Below are 18,088 nucleotides of genomic sequence, written 5' to 3'. Positions count from 1 at the left end.
TAACACCCAAGCCCCAGATTGCCCCTTTTCAGGCTGGGAAAGGCCCTTCCACATCTCCAGAGGATCATCAGAGGAGGCAAGAGCTTGTCGGCACGATAAGGGACTGGATCTGAGTGTTGTGCTCTTGTTTTCTCCAGGGATGAGCTGCCTCTGTCTAGTACTGGAGCACTTGGGATCAAAGTTTCTCTTACACAGCCTGATGCCTGAGCCTGTTCAACAAAGCGTGAGGATGGTTTCTGGCTCATCTGTTCATTCAAGCTTTTAATTAGTTACCAGCTATCCTCATGGTGAGGAGTTGACGCCTGATGTTATTGAGGTACTTATTCAAGCGTTCGTGTTTATGCAAACGCATTCTTTTTATATCGGATTTTGGGCAGTCATAAGCCGTGGTAAGGAATTAAATGACATGTAAAGAAGAAATGTGACCCATTGATCAAAGATGCGCTGGCCCACCAGTGAACAGTCTATCCGGGCTGTGAAATGGCTGGTCCCCAGAGAGGCCCATTCAAAAAAGAACTGATGCTTGCGTTTTCCAGCATCTATATGCAGAATCCCAAGTGGTTATACAACACGCACACATGACGTGAGCTGCAAACACACATTGCTGCAGTCCTTACGCTGGTCCTGTTTTTGAGTTAGTGTAAAAGCTTTCCTGGATGGGTATGTGCACTGCTTGACTACTTGCAAAGAACTGGGACATTAGCCCATAGACAGGGGAGCGTATGTCACGCTACATAGAAAAACAGGTCCTTAGCAAAACCACGGGACACAGAAGCACTCAGCAGCTTCTTACCTGCTCCCCACTGCAGTGATTCTGCAGCTGCCATTGCTGCACATCCATATAAGAGGACAGGGCAAGACCAAATAAACACAAATAAGCTCAAACCAGTCTCTAAGATGTAATCAAAGAATGTATTTTAACTGAAGAGTTCAGACAGAGATAAGGGGCATGTGAGACGATCTATTTTTCCCTTTAAACTTGTCGCATGCAAGGCAGCAGATCTTCCTATAATGTAAATCAGAATAGCTCCACTGTCTGGAGCGAACAATTGTAATTTATCCTGCCTGAAGGCCTGCACAGAAGGTGCTTGAGGTTTCTCGCAATTCATTGGAGACTTGTGACATTGAGAGCAGGCATTTGAGCTCCACTGTCTTCTGGAGCGATTTGCAGCGCAGGCAACTTATAATTACAAACACTTGATAAATCTTCTTCAGAGAAACTGGGGAGTTTGGTAGGATGCTTGAGTCAGTCGTGACAAATTTCACTTCCTGTAAGAAAGCTGTGTTTCTGCAATTTTGGTCTCAGCACAAAAGCATCGCTCAGCAATACTGTGGAAGAGGTTCTGAGGGTTCAGCCAAGCTTTAAAATATTTCAAGGATCTTCTTTGTCTTGTGGAGATCAGTGGGTTCCTTTCCTGCCAAGCTGAAAAGCCTGGGGGAAACAAAAGGAACCTATTTCAAGCCATTTTTGTGAGAACAATACCTCTCCCCAACACCTTATGCAGCTGGTAAATACCATTCCTTTATCAGGTACCTAATCTTTTTTAGCAATGTTCAACCACCTACACCTGACCACCAACTTTCCACTCTATTTGCCTTGGCTGACATTTATATAACAAAGAGCTGCTAACTGTTCTTTTATCTGCACAAGAAAGTTGAGCACAGGAGGAGACAAATATGATGGGCACCATACGGCAGCGCAGAGCTGCACTGCTTTCTGTATATCCAGACTCTCTAATGGTTATATTGAGCCATTGCTCAGAAAAAAATGCTGGTTGACTGGAATGATTTAACTCTTATGCTCCTGGTTTAAAAAAAAAAAAAATGCTGTTATATACCAAGTCCTTTCTCTACTGGATGTCTTACTATTGTTAAAAATTTCAAACTACTGTGATAAAAGGAAGCAGGGATTTGGGCATGGGCTTTTCTGTCAGGCATATCTAGATCTCCTTTGTGTTGCCCTGTGATTAACAACCAATGAGCAAGGGAATGGAGCTGATAGCAGGGTAAGGGTCAGGCAAGGAAATGTTCTCCAGTTATGAGTGGGGACTTCTGGATCTGAACCTGAAGATGAAAGAGGAAGAGGAGAAGGTCCTTCTTGCAGAGCTAGCAAGTGAGTAGGGATTTTTGGACCTTGCTTGGTCTTTCCTTGTATCTTCGGAGTCTGGATTTGTGGTGGCTACATACAGTGCATCTTGCTGGTTGGTGTGCAACACAGGGTATTACTGCAGATGGAGTTTGACCATGGTCTGCTGTTCTGCTGGTTGGCCTACGTGAATACTTGCATTAACAGTCGCGGAGATTCAGAGCCTTGCTGTCCTGTGTAATTGAGAATCCCGTTGTGAAAAGGTATTGTGGTCATTTCTCACTTGATGTCTGATAGTGCCGGAATATGGCTTTTTGTTAGAGTTCCTGTGATCTGCCAGCTTCAACGAGCTGAAGAATTTAAAGCAGGTCAGCAAAGACTGCTCTCCCTCTGGGGACAGAGCTGCCCTGAGAACCAGTTGACAGTGAATATTTTAGACTGTGACTTGAATATCTTCAGAAGCATCGGGGTTTTAACTGGGTTTCTAGTCTGGAAAGTGGTCAATAAGATTACCTCACCTTGTTCACTTGTGATGCAGAACAAGGCTTCATAATGATACATCCATGCCTATTAGAGCTGATGTTTATTGAAGACGAGTACAATTTTGCTAAGAGGTTGTTAGAGTAAAATGCATAAAGAAAAAAATTATACTGCAAACAATAACAAGATCCCAGAATTACCTTGAACCGTGCAATTGAGATTCTCACCGGCTGTCAGATCATCTCTGCACAAGACTGAACTGCTGACATTTGTTTAATTACAATGTATTTATGAAATGAGGCGACATTCCTAATCACTCGTGCATGCTTGCATTATGTCTATTGTACAATGTCTCTACTCAATATGAATAAATTCTCATTAAAATGATGAGAAAATGATTTATTTTGCAACCATTGGACACAAAGATCACACTGTACTTTAAGCTTATATAGAATTTTGGAGTGCTCACATTTTCCTGGTAAAAATAAAAAATAAAATGTTACCAAGTAAAAGAAGCCTTTCTGGGAAGAAGAAAGACTCTGAGATGGTTGTTCAGCTAAGATAATGCCATTTCAGTGAGGTCAAGATTTTCTTAACAGTAGCCAGTAAGCTTCTCCTGGTGTTCATATTTAAAGGTTGTTTTAGGATTTCCCAGATTGTTTCCAGAGTGTACTGTGTACAGTCTGGATATCCACGATTAAAATATTAGCAGACTTGCCTAGCTGCAGGTCACTGTAGTATGAACTTTTTCTGAAACTTTTTAGAAGCTGGGATATACAAAAAAACAAAAAACCAAAATTCTAGTATGGGACAGAGTATGGAATAGCCTTGTTATTTCTGGTCTTTTTAGAAAGTACCATTTTGCTAAGGGTTTGGCACTATCTTTGGTGTCAGAGGCAAAGAGAGACAGGTATAAATAAAGTCATTTCAGCATTGTTACAGCCATTGATTGCTCTGCAAACCCCATGCTGCTGGAAACCACAAGAACCCAGGAAAGGTAGGGACTGGGATGAGAAATCTGCTGGTGAGTGACTGGCAGAGTGTGGCTGTGCCTCTGTAGAAATCAAAGATCAGAACAAGCACTGAAAGCTAATCCATAAGATGATTCATGCAATAAGAATTTATCGGGATGATTAAGTATGTGAGGTCCTTGTGGTCTGTTGCAATTAAGACCCTATGAACAACCAAGGCAGACTATGGCTGTTGGTATTCATGGCTGCGTTACGTGGTGCATGCATGTCAGCGCTGCTGAAAGCGTGGAGAATTCAGCAATAATCAATAGCTTCCAATTATTTGGCTCTAGTTCTTAGCATTTAGAGAGACAGAATAGACTTCTTTTTGCATAATTTAAAGATTTTGAAAACATTCATTATAGAAATACAAGATTTACTCTTGAGAGCCATGTGGTTGTAATATTAAATTACCCATCTGGGTTGTCAGGCTGTGGATGCTAGCATTTTACGCACCTGTACCACCCTTCACATTCCCTACTGGGAAGTCTTGGAGGTTTTAATAAATTTGCAGTCATAGTGGAAGGAACAAACCAGAAGCCGTTCCTGGCAGACCTTTATGATAAGTTGAAAATGCAGCTTGGAGCTAGGGAAGGGCAGTAAAAAGTTAACTTTGCAGTAAAGTACTAATTCTCCAGGGAATTCTAGAAGGAGGGTTTGGAACTGCAGCAGCTGACAGTTTTTTTTTTTTTTTTTTTTTTTTCCTCCAAACAGCGATAAAGCACTTGGAGTATCTGTGTAACTTTTGTGAAGAAAATCTATCTCTGGAAGCTGCTGCACTTTGTCTTTGAATGAGTTATTATCTCTCAGCAAGCTTTGGTGATGTTGAAAGCCTTCCTTGCAAGGTTTGATGGACAAAGACATGGGTTTAAGGATCATGCTGCAATCATCCCCAAGAGGCCTGGCACTGGGAAACAGGAGAGCAATGACAGCCAGTGTTTTCTAGGTCCAGAACTGCTGTCCTTATTTCCTATGATTTCCAACATAATGAGCACCTTAGTGCCAGGTAAGTTTTAAAAAGAGATGCTCTCTTAAAAACAAATAGTCACTGCCAGCAGGGTTGCAAGCTGGGACTACTTAAAAGATGATCCGATGAGAATAGTTAACTGAAAACGGGATGTGGATTTAAATCTAATAGTTTATCAACAGGAGCTTTCTGAAAAGCTCTTAAGTGTGCTGTCAAATCCAGCTTCCAAAGCATGGAAAGTAATACAAGTCCAATATTGTTAATGTCAGTGGTTTCTAGTTAATTATCTTCCATCTGAAAAAAATCACTGAAAAACACAAAGCATTATTTAAGCCTTGTGTCTCTTTATTCAGGTATTATGCTCCTCTGTTATAAATATGCTTTCCTCCTCAAAGACCTCTAGCTCTTGAAGTAGACTCTAAAGGATATATTATTCTTTTAATGCATCCAGAAAAGACTTCCATAGTTGAACAGAAAATATGATTTCAAAAATGCGTGTGTGTCTAGGTTAGTACTTTCTGAAAGAAGAGAAAACCTATAAGGAAAATTATAGTAGCTTATGTTGCTCAATTATTTTGTCTGCCTTCTCTTTTATTTTGAACTCCCATTTAAGCAATCCTATAAGTCTTCTAATGCTGATATCTACTCCTTGGTTGTAATGTTTCCCTGCTGCCTAGTTAAAGTAAGGAGAAAAGAAGCCTCATGTTCCATATGTTTATTGAGGGAATTTTTCGTGTGTGCAGTTCACATAAAATTGCATCCATTCGGCTCATGATCCGAAGTGCAATTCCATTAACAAAGCAGCACTCTACCTTTTGTGTGAGCTGTTATGCTTAAAGCCCATTCCAGTTGCTGTGCCTCCCATAGAAATAAAGAGAAGTTTTGCAGGTGATTTAGTTTAGTTCGTTTCCAGTTCTGTTCTATTTTCTTTGTTTGTAGTCTGAATAACTTTTTAGAAAATATTTGATAGAATCATTTTCATTTCACCATTTAAGATAAAACTTGTACTGAAAGTAGAATGCATTTATTTGGTTAAAATTTGCAGTTATATAAAATGGAGAGTTGATTTTTTTTCACTTCCTTTCATTCCATCATCCTCCCCCCACTATGAGGCCTGAACAAATGTTTTCTGTAGAATATGAAGAACCCACATGGCATTGTGTATCATTTTTGTGTGTCCTCAAGAGCACAGGGACCCCTGTACAAGTTTTGAAAAGAAAAAAAAAAAAGGAAAGAGAAATACCACCTTGTTTCAGTCTGGAATTTGTGTATCCTTTCAGAGCAAGGACAACCACGATGGCCTAACTCAAAACTTGCTAAGACAAGCATAGTTTTCAGAGGTGCCTCACGATCAACAGTTCTTCCAAAGTCAGTGGCTGCTGTTTCTGGGCTTACTGGGTTTAATGTGAATGCTGTGTTGTTGCTTCCCAAGGATGTCCCTGAGGAAGCCCTCCATAATTTGGACTACCTTGAAATGATACGTTCAAGGTAAAGCATTCCAGCTCAGCAGACCGATGTCAGCAAGGACATTCTGCAGGACTGTTGAGGTTAATAAATAGACCTGAGTTCTCTATTGCAATTCATTGGCCTGACCAGAGACCCCAGAGTCAAGCAAGCTCATTTACCATTGAGTTTGCAAAAAGCCTGTCAGCGCTTAGGCTGCTTACTGACTGATGTACTGGCCAACATGGTCTCATGGCTTCCATTCACGCTCCAGCCATCTGCCCACAACCCCTTAGTGTCTCTCTGACAGGGTCTGGAGCAGGGGCTGTCCTTTCTGCTTGCGTTTTCTACAGCACCTAGTGTGGTAAAGTCCTGGGCCCCGGAAAAGCAAGAGACATAAATGATAGTAATCAAGCTACCTCACTGAGATTGCCAGTTTGTGCCTTTATGTCAGAAACCTTGTGGTTTTTCTTTTTTTTGGGGTAGAAGAGAAAACTGGAGGAAAACAAAAGGAGTGGAAAAAAAAATATATATATATATTCAGGAATTCTCTTCCCTGAAGTGTGGCTGAGAATCTACCTGAAATGTGAGAATATATTCATGGAAGCACGCAGAAGAAAGACATATAAATGAGACTTCTTAGCGTGATGAGAAGAGTTTTACCAGCCCTCATGTGTCACACATATGGTTGTTTTTTTCAGATGAAACTGGAAATCAGCAGCTGCTCTTTCTGCCAGCACCCAGTTAAACAGACTACTGGGTTTGTGCTTTGCTGCTGGCCTGGAAAGGTCAACACGAGCTTTCCTCACCCTTGCCATTCACTGCTGGCGTTACATGCTGGCACAGCGGAGAGTGCCCCTTTTTAGATACAGCAGCACTGGACATTTGCTAAGGCAGGTTGCCAGATAAAATAACTGATGGGCAAGAGAAAATCCTGTGTCCCTGTCTTTTGACCTCAAGAAACATTGAAAAATGGCACATAGCAATGCACAACATGACCCTTCGGAGGTAATTGCTCAGTACTGTGTTCCATTCTCACTCTATCATCTCCTCTTCCTCCTTCTGTAACCTTTCCATTCTCATTTCCTTCTGTTCAGCCTGTTTGTGTATCTTTTCACCTGGCTTTTAGAATATATTACTTGAGTTTTAGGATATATTGCTATTTCTTAATTCCAAAATTAAGATATCGTTAAGTGTCTGCATAGATAATAACATAATAGTAGATCCCCTTTTCAAAAATGTGCTTTTAGGTATTACCTTGGTCAGTAATTTAATTGAATTGGATAGTGACAACACACTGACATTGTTAAGGTTAATGACCCAATGATTTACAAGACAAGGCACATTTACCGGCAAATGGATTTTAGTAATTGTTCTACTGAACAATGAGAATAACAATTTGTACATTGATCCACAAAGTCCTACAGCAAAGCCTCTGTTCTTACTTCGCCAATGCCCCTGTCCATAAATTCAGTATCACTTGGAGAATGTTTTTTCAGCCCTGCTGTATTTTAACTGCATTGCACTGAAATTCAAATGATCTCCTTCAATGTGATCCACAGCTTTTGCTGTGCACTATATGGAGTGCAGATGGGTAAGAAGACGGCAAGAGAGGAAGATGGGAGGACAGGACCTGTCCAGGTAAGGTGGTGTTCATCTTGGCTAGGCTGATCTAAGTTGAGCTTCTCCAGTTCTCCAGTCAGTGGAAACACGTGCATCTCTTTGAAACGTGTGTAATGTCAGTTTCAGTAGATTTGGATTGGTCTGTTTTCTTTGCCAAAATGCTGTGGGAGGCCCTGCCAAATGTTGTAAGAGAATTCATTTTTAGTCAGGGCTATTATCCTTATTAAATAATTTTGTAATCTTATACAACACAAAGCAAAAATATCTTTTCTCCTTGAATTGATGTTCATTGATTAGAGTTTTGCTTGAAGTACTTTTTGTTAATTCTTTATTAGGTAAATCCTGGATCATCTCTATTTTGTTTTGTTTTGTTTTATTTTATTTTATTTTATTTTATTTTATTTTATTTTATTTTATTTTATTTTATTTTATTTTATTTAACAATTTGGTTACTTGCTGTGAGGCCCGTAATTATTCCATTCATAGTGCTTAAATTTTTTTAAATATTGAGACAAGAGCAACTTTACTGTAGCGTGGAATTTTGTGAATGTCCAAGACTGACTAGAAATGACGACAGGAACTCCTCAGTCAGAGCCTTTGTGCTCTTGGATATAAATTATCTGTATTGCTGGGTAAAGATTCTGATTGTAAGAGATGGTATTTAACATCCTTATCAATTAATTATTATTGGAAAATAAAGTATTTAATCAGCATTGATCTGTTATAAGGTTACATCATCTGGCATTAGCCCAAACACAGAACAGAAGTGTTTATTGAACATGGTTGTCTTTCCCTGCAGTATTATTGACAATGTTATCATTTCCATAGTGGTAATGGGTCAGTAACTGTTGGTTAGATACTCTTTGTTACAACACACTTTATAAGCTTAATTTTATTGTCTTTAGCTTTATTAAGCATTGATTTCTTCAGTTGTCCTTTTGCTTCCCATATTAATTTTGTGTCATTCCTGGCTTTAAGTGTATTGCTGCCAACCTTCTCTCTTTTACATTTGTTGTTTATTAGCATTTTCCCCCATTTATAACTGCTTTCAGTACCCCATCATGCCACGATGAGATTGCTTGTTCCAGGTTTTGTTGCAGTTATCAGCCTTGTGTTCTTCATTACATTGCATGTGCTATACACAAGAACGATTTCAAGACTTCTGATCTTTAGCACTATATTCAATATAGCATTGTGCTTAGGCCTTTACTGGATCTTAGATAGCAATACTTTTTAGTAAATAAATATATCTCTTCTTATTATCAAAAATAAAAAGGAAAAATTGGGAAGAAAATGATATTTTAAGATGATTCTGTGTTAAAATGACATAAGTATGGACTATACGGAATTAAATTAAAAAAAAATCTTATTTAAAGAACATTCTAGGTGTATTTATCCAGTGCAATGATGGTGGTGGTACATTGGTAAGTTTTTCTGACAGGTATATAGGTTATTTATTTTTCTCAGTGAGCCTACAGCCTGTAGTGCAGGAAGATACTGAAGCTAGCAAAGGTTGGATGGGAATTAGTTCCCTGGTTTGCTGAACTGCTGGCTGTAATTTCAGACAGGTCTTAGAGACCCTTAGAGGTTCTAAAATGAGTAGGAAGAATGCAATAGTGGAAAATTGTCTGTCTCTTGTCGAAATAATACTTTTGGGTTTAATCCTTAGTAAAATGTAGAAGCAAATAATAGGAAAGAATGAGCTGTAGATGTTAAGAGAATTACAGAGTGATAAATAAGGACTTTGGCCTTTTAAAGAACAACTCATAGCAAAGAGTTGAATGAAGACTTTGAAATTGTGTTTACAAATTAGAAAAAGAAGAGAAATTATATAAAAATAAGTTTAAGAAGAGAGGAAAACTGCAAAGAGAAGCTTGAAGGATATATTAACCTATCTGTCAAGTGTTTGGCTTACTGTGCATTAAGAATCTGTGCTATATGTAAAAATCCTGCATATTTCCTCGTTTTCTATGGCTCAGGCTTTTGCAGGAGGAATATTCAATGAATTAATCTCTAACTTTTCTGATTACATTTTAAACATTTATGTTGTTAGCCTCAACATCTAATAAATATGAGACTTTTAATGGACTGTGGCTTATTAAATCGTATTTTTTCTGTCAGTCTCATCAGTGGAGTGGTACTGATAGTATTAACACCAAATGGGACCAAACCAGCATTTCATTCCCTTTTGTGCTTGAAAATATCTGAACCACAGTCCTCCTACGTTGATGGCTGTATTTTTGCTATATTCTGTTTCAAGTTATTTTCATATGGCTCTTGTATGGTCATTAATTTTCACTCTTGTTCTTCCAATTAAGCAGTGTAACTGAAAAGCAGGGGTTAAAGGTTTTATTCTGAGGTCCAAAAAATTAGCTGCACATATGTTCATTGTTACAATTACTTGCTCAATCTATTACAAAAAGATGTGTCGCCACCTGAATGATTGAAGGATATGGTTAGTGTAAGGCAGTGTAGTTGCATACTGAAAAATAAAACTATTGGAAAAAATTACAGATGGGATATCCTTGAGGAAACTATAAAAAGTGTATCATTTCATAACTAATGGGCATTGAAAAACTGTCAGGAAAACAATCAGCAATAAGTTTACAGATACTTTTCAATTCAGAATTTTCATATTACTTATCAGATCACTAGGAGCAAAGCTTTGTCTTGCTCACAATCACAGGGAAATGAAAACTGTGCTAAGAATTACAGGAAAAAACAGCTTATGGCAATTACACAAAAGAGGAATCTAAACAATGATGCCCATTTATTTTCAGCTGGGATGTTTACACTTTAAAATTTCAAAATACTTTTATGTGGGATTAAGCATAGCATAACAAGGTAGTGCAAAATTCAGCTTGGTCCCAGGTCCAGATTGTGAGCAAACCTGTTTTTCTGCCATGGTCCATCCTGTGGAAACAAAGAAAATAATCCTTTTACTTCATCTTAATTTTTACTTTTAGCTAATAGGTAATAAAAGTTTTTAGCTGATATGAAGTGGCTTGTGAGAATTTGATACAAAGACATACATGACATTACGGTTTTGCTTAAACTATATTAATATTCTTTTTTGTTCTTCCCTGGGCCTCTGGTGTAAAACAGAACACTATACCACCTATATTGTTCTTTAGGTGAGGCTGAGATAGGGCAATTGGATTTTCATTTCTTTAAGGTCTTCTTGCATGCTGTCAGGCAGGATGTGGCAAGGTCTCAGCACAGTCTGAACTGAGCTGGATCCCCAAAAGAACTCAAGAGCTTAATGCTTAAATAGGCGAGGTAGAATATTTATTTCTTATGCAGCTCTAGTCAGCAGCATCAAAGCAGCTGAATGCTCAAGGAAGCCGAGCTGGACAAATCCCCAGACCTGGTCAGCAGAGACTTCAGGGAGGGTGATTTCAGGGGAGTTTGTGTAAGGTTTGAATAAGAAGAGAAAGGAGCCAGAGGAGAAAGATAAGGTCAAATCTGAGAAAGAACACAAAGGCTGTCCCAGAAGATGAACGCAGAAAGGTTAGAGAGCAGCAGTGCTGTTGACTCTGCTTAGCAGGAAATGCTGTGCCCATGGGGTGAGCAAGACAGAGGTGCTGTAGGAAGGGTGGGGTGCAGGGAGGGAAATGGTGTTGACATCTTTTGCCCTTTCTCTTTGATGAAACCAGATAGCAAGAGCAGGTGAACTGCATGCAGTGTGCGGGCTGGAGTTTTACTGCTGGCTGTTTGCTGAGCAAAGTGATGCTGCTGTTCCCATAGCTGCATGCACCAGTAGGAAATGGGGGAGAGGCAGGTTTTTAAAATTATTATTATTATTATTAATTTTATTATTATTATTATTATTATTATTATTATTAATTTTGTGGTGGTGGTGGTGTTGTGGACTCAAATGCCCAGGGACCAGATATTGATCCTGAGTATTCAGGAGTAGGCCTGGATTTTGTGCCAATCCTACAAAACCCTTCTATCCCTGAGTGCCAGGGGTGGGTTGCTGTCATCATTGCTGGGGTCTGGTGAGTTCTCTCTTCAAAGACACAAGCCAGCCTGGTTCTTCCTGCTTGGTGATTTTCTCTCTCTGCCCCAATAATCAGTTCACTGTTTCCACTGCTGCTTTCCTAGGCTTGTCAGCAAGCAGTGCAAATCAAGAGATCTGTACTTGGTCGATTTTGAATTAGCGAGTTTGACAAATGTTTTCATTTGAGAAGGCAAGCTGCCTCATTGTGCTTGGTTTAACACGAACACATTAGAGTGACAATGCTGGATTTAACTTTAGTTATCAACACTTTCAGCCTACATTGGTCTAAGTAATTGTCCTGTTTGTACTCTGACAGGTTAAAATAATGTATTCTAGAATGAGAGCGCTTCTACTGAAGATGAAAAGCAGCCCAAGAGGGTTATCAGCTGTTACTAGCTGTGACAAGCAGTGTGAGCTAGATGTATGGATAAATTGCTATTGCTCCAGAGGTTATTCCTATTAGCAGGAGACATATAAGAAACTCTAACAAGGCATTAATACAGTACAGTTACTAAAAAAACTTGTCTGTCCTATCCAAGCCCAGGACTAATGGCACACTACAGCACGTTCTTGATGCTGCACTGACAGGTGGTGATAGACCTTTAAATAAACCAGAAGCTCCACTAGGCTGTTGGGAAGTGATGGGCAACTGAGAAGATTTAAAAGCTAATTTTTAAGAAAATAAATAAGTAAACACATTTATCTGAGATCTAAATGCTGTTAGGAACACTTCTGCTGGATTCCTCTTTACACAGAATCAAATAATGTTGTACAGATGAGATCTTGGCAAAGTCTGTAATTTCTGATAAAATTTTCTGTCCACAGAGAAGAGTTTTTTTTTTTTTCTTTTTCTTTCTCTTCAATAAGTGTTTTTGGGATTAAAATAAAGCAGTTGTGTAAACATGAAGTATTCAGTTCCTTTCCATCTAGAAAATGGTACTGGGAGTACTGAGGAATAGAACTCAATTGCTGAGCACTTTCAGTATTTTTAAATGACAGAATTGAGCTCCTGCTGTGGGCTCGGTTTGAGTGGGCTCCCATGGATTTCAGGAGTGTGGTCCTATTCATGCTGTTCAGTGGGTTACCAAACTTGTGCCAATGCAGTTTGCAGAGATGTATTTAGGAGGAGTTGGCTCACATAAGCTATTTCCTCTATAAAAGAAATAGGGTAGAAATTTCTTTAGCAGCAGAAACACGCTCCTCTGGAGTCACACAGTGGAATTGTAATTGCTTGTGCAGAGAAGGTGGGGGATTTTTACATTATTTTCTAGGAGACGCTATGTAGGACTTTGTTTACCTTTCTTAGGCTTGTGCTTGTTACCCGGCGTCCTAGGAATCATTTCCAGAGGCACTCAGTGGGAGCAAGCAAACAAGAGACGGGAGTGTGTGCTTTCCACAGCAGTAATGATGGAAGTTAAATATTGATGGCCTAATTTCAAATGGGAGTTTCATGTGATAATAAGAGGGCTAAAGCTGAAGGGGAGATTGTGACAGCCTACTCAGTTCTTCTATTCTTCTATGGGGACTGATTTTGGAGAACTGAAAATCCCTGTGAAGGACAAGAAAGCAGTGCTGTATTAACGGCAGACACAGAAGCTGACAACTTCATGAAGGCTTATGGTGGGCACACATTAATTGGGGGTTTGAAAAGGAAAGGAGAAAGAAGAGAATGGTGTAAATACGATAATTACAGCTGCACAAGCAAAAGAGAAAATCACCCTAAAATGTAGAAAAACACTAAATAGCCATTTAAACAATGTGTGGGAGACTGTCCCATTTGGGAAGGGTGGTGTAGTTTTAGCCGATTGTCTTACCCATTCCTTAATGTGACAAAAAAATCTCCACATCAGCTCATATACTCACCTCCCGGAAGAGAAAACCTATTTAGTCTGCTTATTGCTTGAGTCCTACTTTGCAGTAATTAGAATACAAAGCTCTTTTCCCACGGTAAATTGGCTGTCTTTCTGATACTTTCTACAACAAAGGAACCTTATAAATGTAATTGTATGATTATTTTGACATCTTCTTAAATGGTTGTGCTGTCTCGTCTTGATGGAGTCTTGGGGAGCTTGGACAGAAGTGGAGCTGATCCATCTGTTTCCTGGTGCATGAGATAATCCTAAATTGCAGAAGAATAAAAATGGTAAACGGTGAAAATAACATCAGCAGCCATCATATTTTTTTATTTTTTTTAATCCTTCTTTTAAACTTGAAATTAAAATGCAGCAGTGTAAAAGCTTTGCTTTGGGGAGGAAGGCTCCCTGCTGGCTGCAGCTGCTGGCGGCAGCCTCACAGAGGAGCTGAGCAGCTCCAGGCCCAACCTGTGCTTGGGTGAAAAGGCACCTGGAAGGCTGAGAGCGCAGGGTTTTGAATGCATGTTCAGAAAATATGAGGCCAAACATGAGGCCTTTCCATTGACAGCAAGGGGGTGTCTCAGGATCAGGCCCTCGTAGTTAATAGGGGAACCTTCTTCAAATTACAGAACCTCTGTGCCGCAGAGGTCAACCTGTAAAAACCAGGGGAGCAAAGAAGAACGCCGATGCTAACCCGCTCAGTGAAACGGGAACTGGCAGAAATAGGCAATGTTTACCAAAGTTTACCAACAACACCTTAATTTTAATTCTGTATTTTTAATAAGTGGCTTGGGTTGTAACATTTTATAATGCAAGGCTTGGGCTTGTTTGTTGCATACTGCCAAGATGGGCCTATTTAAGTATGTCTTCTGGCCAACACAAAAAGCTCAGGTCAGGTATCAGGGTCAGTGCTGATTTTAAATAGCTGTCATGGGGAACCTGGTATTTAAAATGTGGAAGGAGTGTGAAGAGGTCAGCTGCACCCTGCGTCTTTCTGGAGGCTGCTCGTTTTTAGCCCGGTGCTTATTCATGAGGTGATGAGCATTTCTAGGAGGCACACGATATAAATATTTAGCACTGTCAGTGGAGAAGGAAAATATTGTTGGAACAATGTCTTCATTTGTCAGAGGAAAAATAGGGAATAATTTTTTTTTGAGAGAGATCACAATTAACTGCTCCCCATGAACTGTTTCTCTAAAGATTTCAGGCAGACGGTGCTCTTGCAGCGAGAAGAGTGAATGCCAATTGAGAGGAACATGGATCCATTTATACAGCCAGAGAAATCATTCTGTCAGACAGGATATAGGTACACAAATTAAGCAGGTATCAAAATTATATCGTCTCTTCAGCGGCAACTGCCTCTCAAGAACAGGCTATGGACAGGAATAGGTAACGATTTTAGCAGTCTGTAATTTAATTCTGCCAGCATGTGACTACAGCAGTAGGCACCTGCTACTAACAATGACAGGCAGCACTGCCCAACTGCCCAGCAAATCCCTTTCCTTCCCATCACTGGAAAACTTCAGGCTGTGATTCCCCTGCACAGGAGCCCCGAGCCTCCGGCACGATGGTATGGGTATGGTGGCCAGGCTCTGCAAACAGAAAAGGCTTCTTGGTCTGCAGAGATAACGTCTTTCAGAGTAGTGGTCAAGATGGCCTCCGCCATGTGAAGTTTACAGTTGCCAGAAGAAATTCTCTGCTCTGAGGATGCCTGCACCCTTGGTAGCACAGGCTCCCTTGCATGAGTCCATGTTCTGGTGGCCAAATCTGGGGGATTTCATAGTTTGTGTGGGACCCAGCAGTCCATGGTGGCACCTCTGCAAGCCACAGCCTTGTGCCTTGAATATTATACAGCATAAGTATGTAAGGTGGATGAAAGTAGGCAGGGGAAGGGAGGCAGTGGTGAGCACAGGGTCACGTTTGGAGCCTATTCATGAGGAGAACGCTGCTGTTCGGCCCCAAGCCTGAGGCCTTGCTCACTGTGCCATGCAGGCCTCACCCCAGGGTGGTACAGGGCAGCCCCGTGCTACCGAGTCTCCTGCTTTGCCCTGAAGAGTTCTGCCCCCTCCCATAATCAAAGAGGTTGTGTTATTTCCACAGGAAGTTGAATTGAACTTTAAAGCGTAATTAATAGCAAAATATCCTTCAAGTGTTTTTAACTTAAAAACTTGATGAGCAACAAAATTTGAAATGTTTTGTTCACTTTCAAAATTCTCAGTTTCATAGGAAGATGAAAAATATCACTCCAAAACACAGTCTGCACTTAGTATTCTTAGCCACAGTTTTTTGGCTTTTGACATTTGGAAGTGAAGTTGAAGGTTGCTGATGAAAATTTCAGTTATTGCCCTCCAACTTTTGACAGCATTTTCCATGGACCCTGCTATACCCAAACTATTTTCTACAGACCTAATTCTTTAAAATTCAGTCACTTCTGATTTTTCCTCATAAACATGTATGAGTCTGTCTGGCCTTTGGTAAAATAAGAATAAGGCCTATTCCCAGCTTAAATCTTACTAACATCCAAATTTCTTGCTAAGCCTCTACTGCTGCTGAATTTAATCTACTGTGAATTATCAGAGTTCAGCTCCTACTATAAAGTATGTCTGACCTCTGGTTGTGTGCTTTTCTTTATTATCATTTCTGCGTGTTTGTTCATGGATGTTTTATTGTCCAAAAGTTCTGGATGACTGGATCAGGATCTCTCTCCTTGTAAGCAAAGGTTGCTGGCAATTGAAAAGTCTGAATAGCTTATTACTTTGACATCAAAAATAAAATAAAAAGTCTCATTTTAATTCTTATTATTTCCTTCATTATTAATTTTTCATCTTCCTGAAAAATACTGGAGCTGTAAGCAGTTTCAGAAATAGGTTGAAAGTTTGTGTTCTTGCATTGTCCTTTCTCTAACCTCTGCTGAACTGCTGTTTTGTAACTTTTAACAAGTACAGTAAATGAAAAATGATATCCCTCGAGGTTTATTCATTCCTATTCTCATGTACCACCATTTAACTTGATTGATTTCAGCACAGACTCCAGCTCATGGAAATGCTCCCCAACCAATTGCTCAAGGGAAAGGGCAACCCCATAGGATTTTTTTAGAGCCAGAAATCACAAAAGGGGCCCTATCACCAGGGCTTCAGGCATGGGTTAAGTAGGCAGTTGCCTAAGGTGGGGTCCTACCCTGGAAATGAATTGAGATGGCTGTGGCCATGCATGTTTGTGCTCAGCCTGGTTTCTACAACTGTCCCTGCCTTGTCCCTGCTTGGTGAGTGCAGATCTCCCCTCTTGCAGTGCCTTTTGTAGATGATTCCTTGCTTCATCCCCTTCATAGCCAAAACATCTCTTTGAAGATGATTTCTAGAGGCTCCTGAACCCACAATGTCTCCTGTACTCCTGCAGGAGATCTGCCCTTCTTGCTGTCCTCCCAGTTCCTGAGGAGAAGTGCAGGTCGTGTTGCAGCCCTGCCTCCAGGTAAGATGGCTGTGGTAAAATTGCCTGCTGGATGCATGAAAAAAGGGCTGAGCTTGAGAGAAGCTCTGTTGTAGCTGTAATGTCCTGGGCTGTAATAGGAGAATGTTTTATGGACACTGCTTGTGGACATTGCTCATGTGGGTTGTATGGGTGCAGGGTACGAATGGTGCCTTTTTTTTAAGGGAGTGAGCCTTGGGCTTCCATTTGTTTATGGACTGATGTGTCGCTTTGAAAAAAACATTTACATCTCCATGGGATTCAACAAGCAAATGTGAGTGTTTTTTTTTTTTTTTTTTAAACTTAGGGCTATATTGTTCAATGTGCCCTCGATGACTTCTCATTCTGCCACCCTTCAACCCCACTCGCTCTTTGCAGTATTTCTGCACTCATGCTGGGCGCTCTATAGGGAGGATGTGGAGGGAGCTGCTGGAGGGGTAATATTTGCTTTGGAAGCAACATATATTTTCAAAATAAGTTTCCCTCCCAGATTTTTAAGACATCTAAATAATTATTTTCTTTGAGATGGATTTTTTTTTTCCCCTGTAGCATTTCAGCTTGAATTTATTTTCTATGAAAGAGAGAGAGACTTTTCAGGTCTAAGAATATTGCCTTGGAAATTGGTTCATTTGCAGTTAGGGCTAAAGAGATTATTTTGACTGTTCAATCCCTCATTCTGGGGGGAATTTCTCTCCTCCATGGAGATGGAGCACTGCGACCTAAATGCACTATTCTGTTTATGTCTACACTAGCAGCTATAGCTGATAGTGCTACTTCTCACCTCTGTAGGGAAACCTTTACCTTCTGGGATCTGTCCAGCCTAACCTTTGAAGCTTGGACTTTAGGTGAACATCCTGGCATGAGGTTTATCCCTGCTTCCACAGAGCTTTCAGGCCTTGCCCTCTTTGCAGTACGATAGCAATTTCCTTGTGCGTTGTGGGTCTGAGTGCAGGACATCTGCCAAGGGCAGTGCCCCAACCATCTACCCAGATCCCTGCCTTCCAGAACATAAATTCATCCCTTTTGGCACCAGGAGGGAAAGAACTCAGAGAGATAGGAAACCTGAAAACATTCCTAGAAGGTGTCTCATCAGATAACCAAGCTGCAGTAAGTTCTTTTTAATGGAAGCTGGAAAACACTTTGAAAATACTTTATTAA

General features: G+C 40.2%; 1 long non-coding RNA gene across 2 annotated transcripts in view; it reads left to right on the top strand.

The window, feature by feature from the left end:
* Window positions 1–18,088, top strand: part of LOC106035494 (uncharacterized) — a 196,668-nt gene that overhangs the window by 73,717 nt on the left and 104,863 nt on the right. For both annotated transcript variants that reach the window (XR_010833937.1, XR_007166928.2), the window contains one exon: window positions 16,862–16,933. This is a non-coding gene — a long non-coding RNA (uncharacterized lncRNA). The remainder of the gene's footprint in view (window positions 1–16,861; window positions 16,934–18,088) is intronic.

This window comes from Anser cygnoides, chromosome 10 (genome assembly GCF_040182565.1).
Source record: "Anser cygnoides isolate HZ-2024a breed goose chromosome 10, Taihu_goose_T2T_genome, whole genome shotgun sequence".
Taxonomy (NCBI): domain Eukaryota; kingdom Metazoa; phylum Chordata; class Aves; order Anseriformes; family Anatidae; genus Anser; species Anser cygnoides.
Note: the sequence above shows the minus strand (reverse complement) of the source record. Positions and strands in the feature narration are given on the sequence as shown.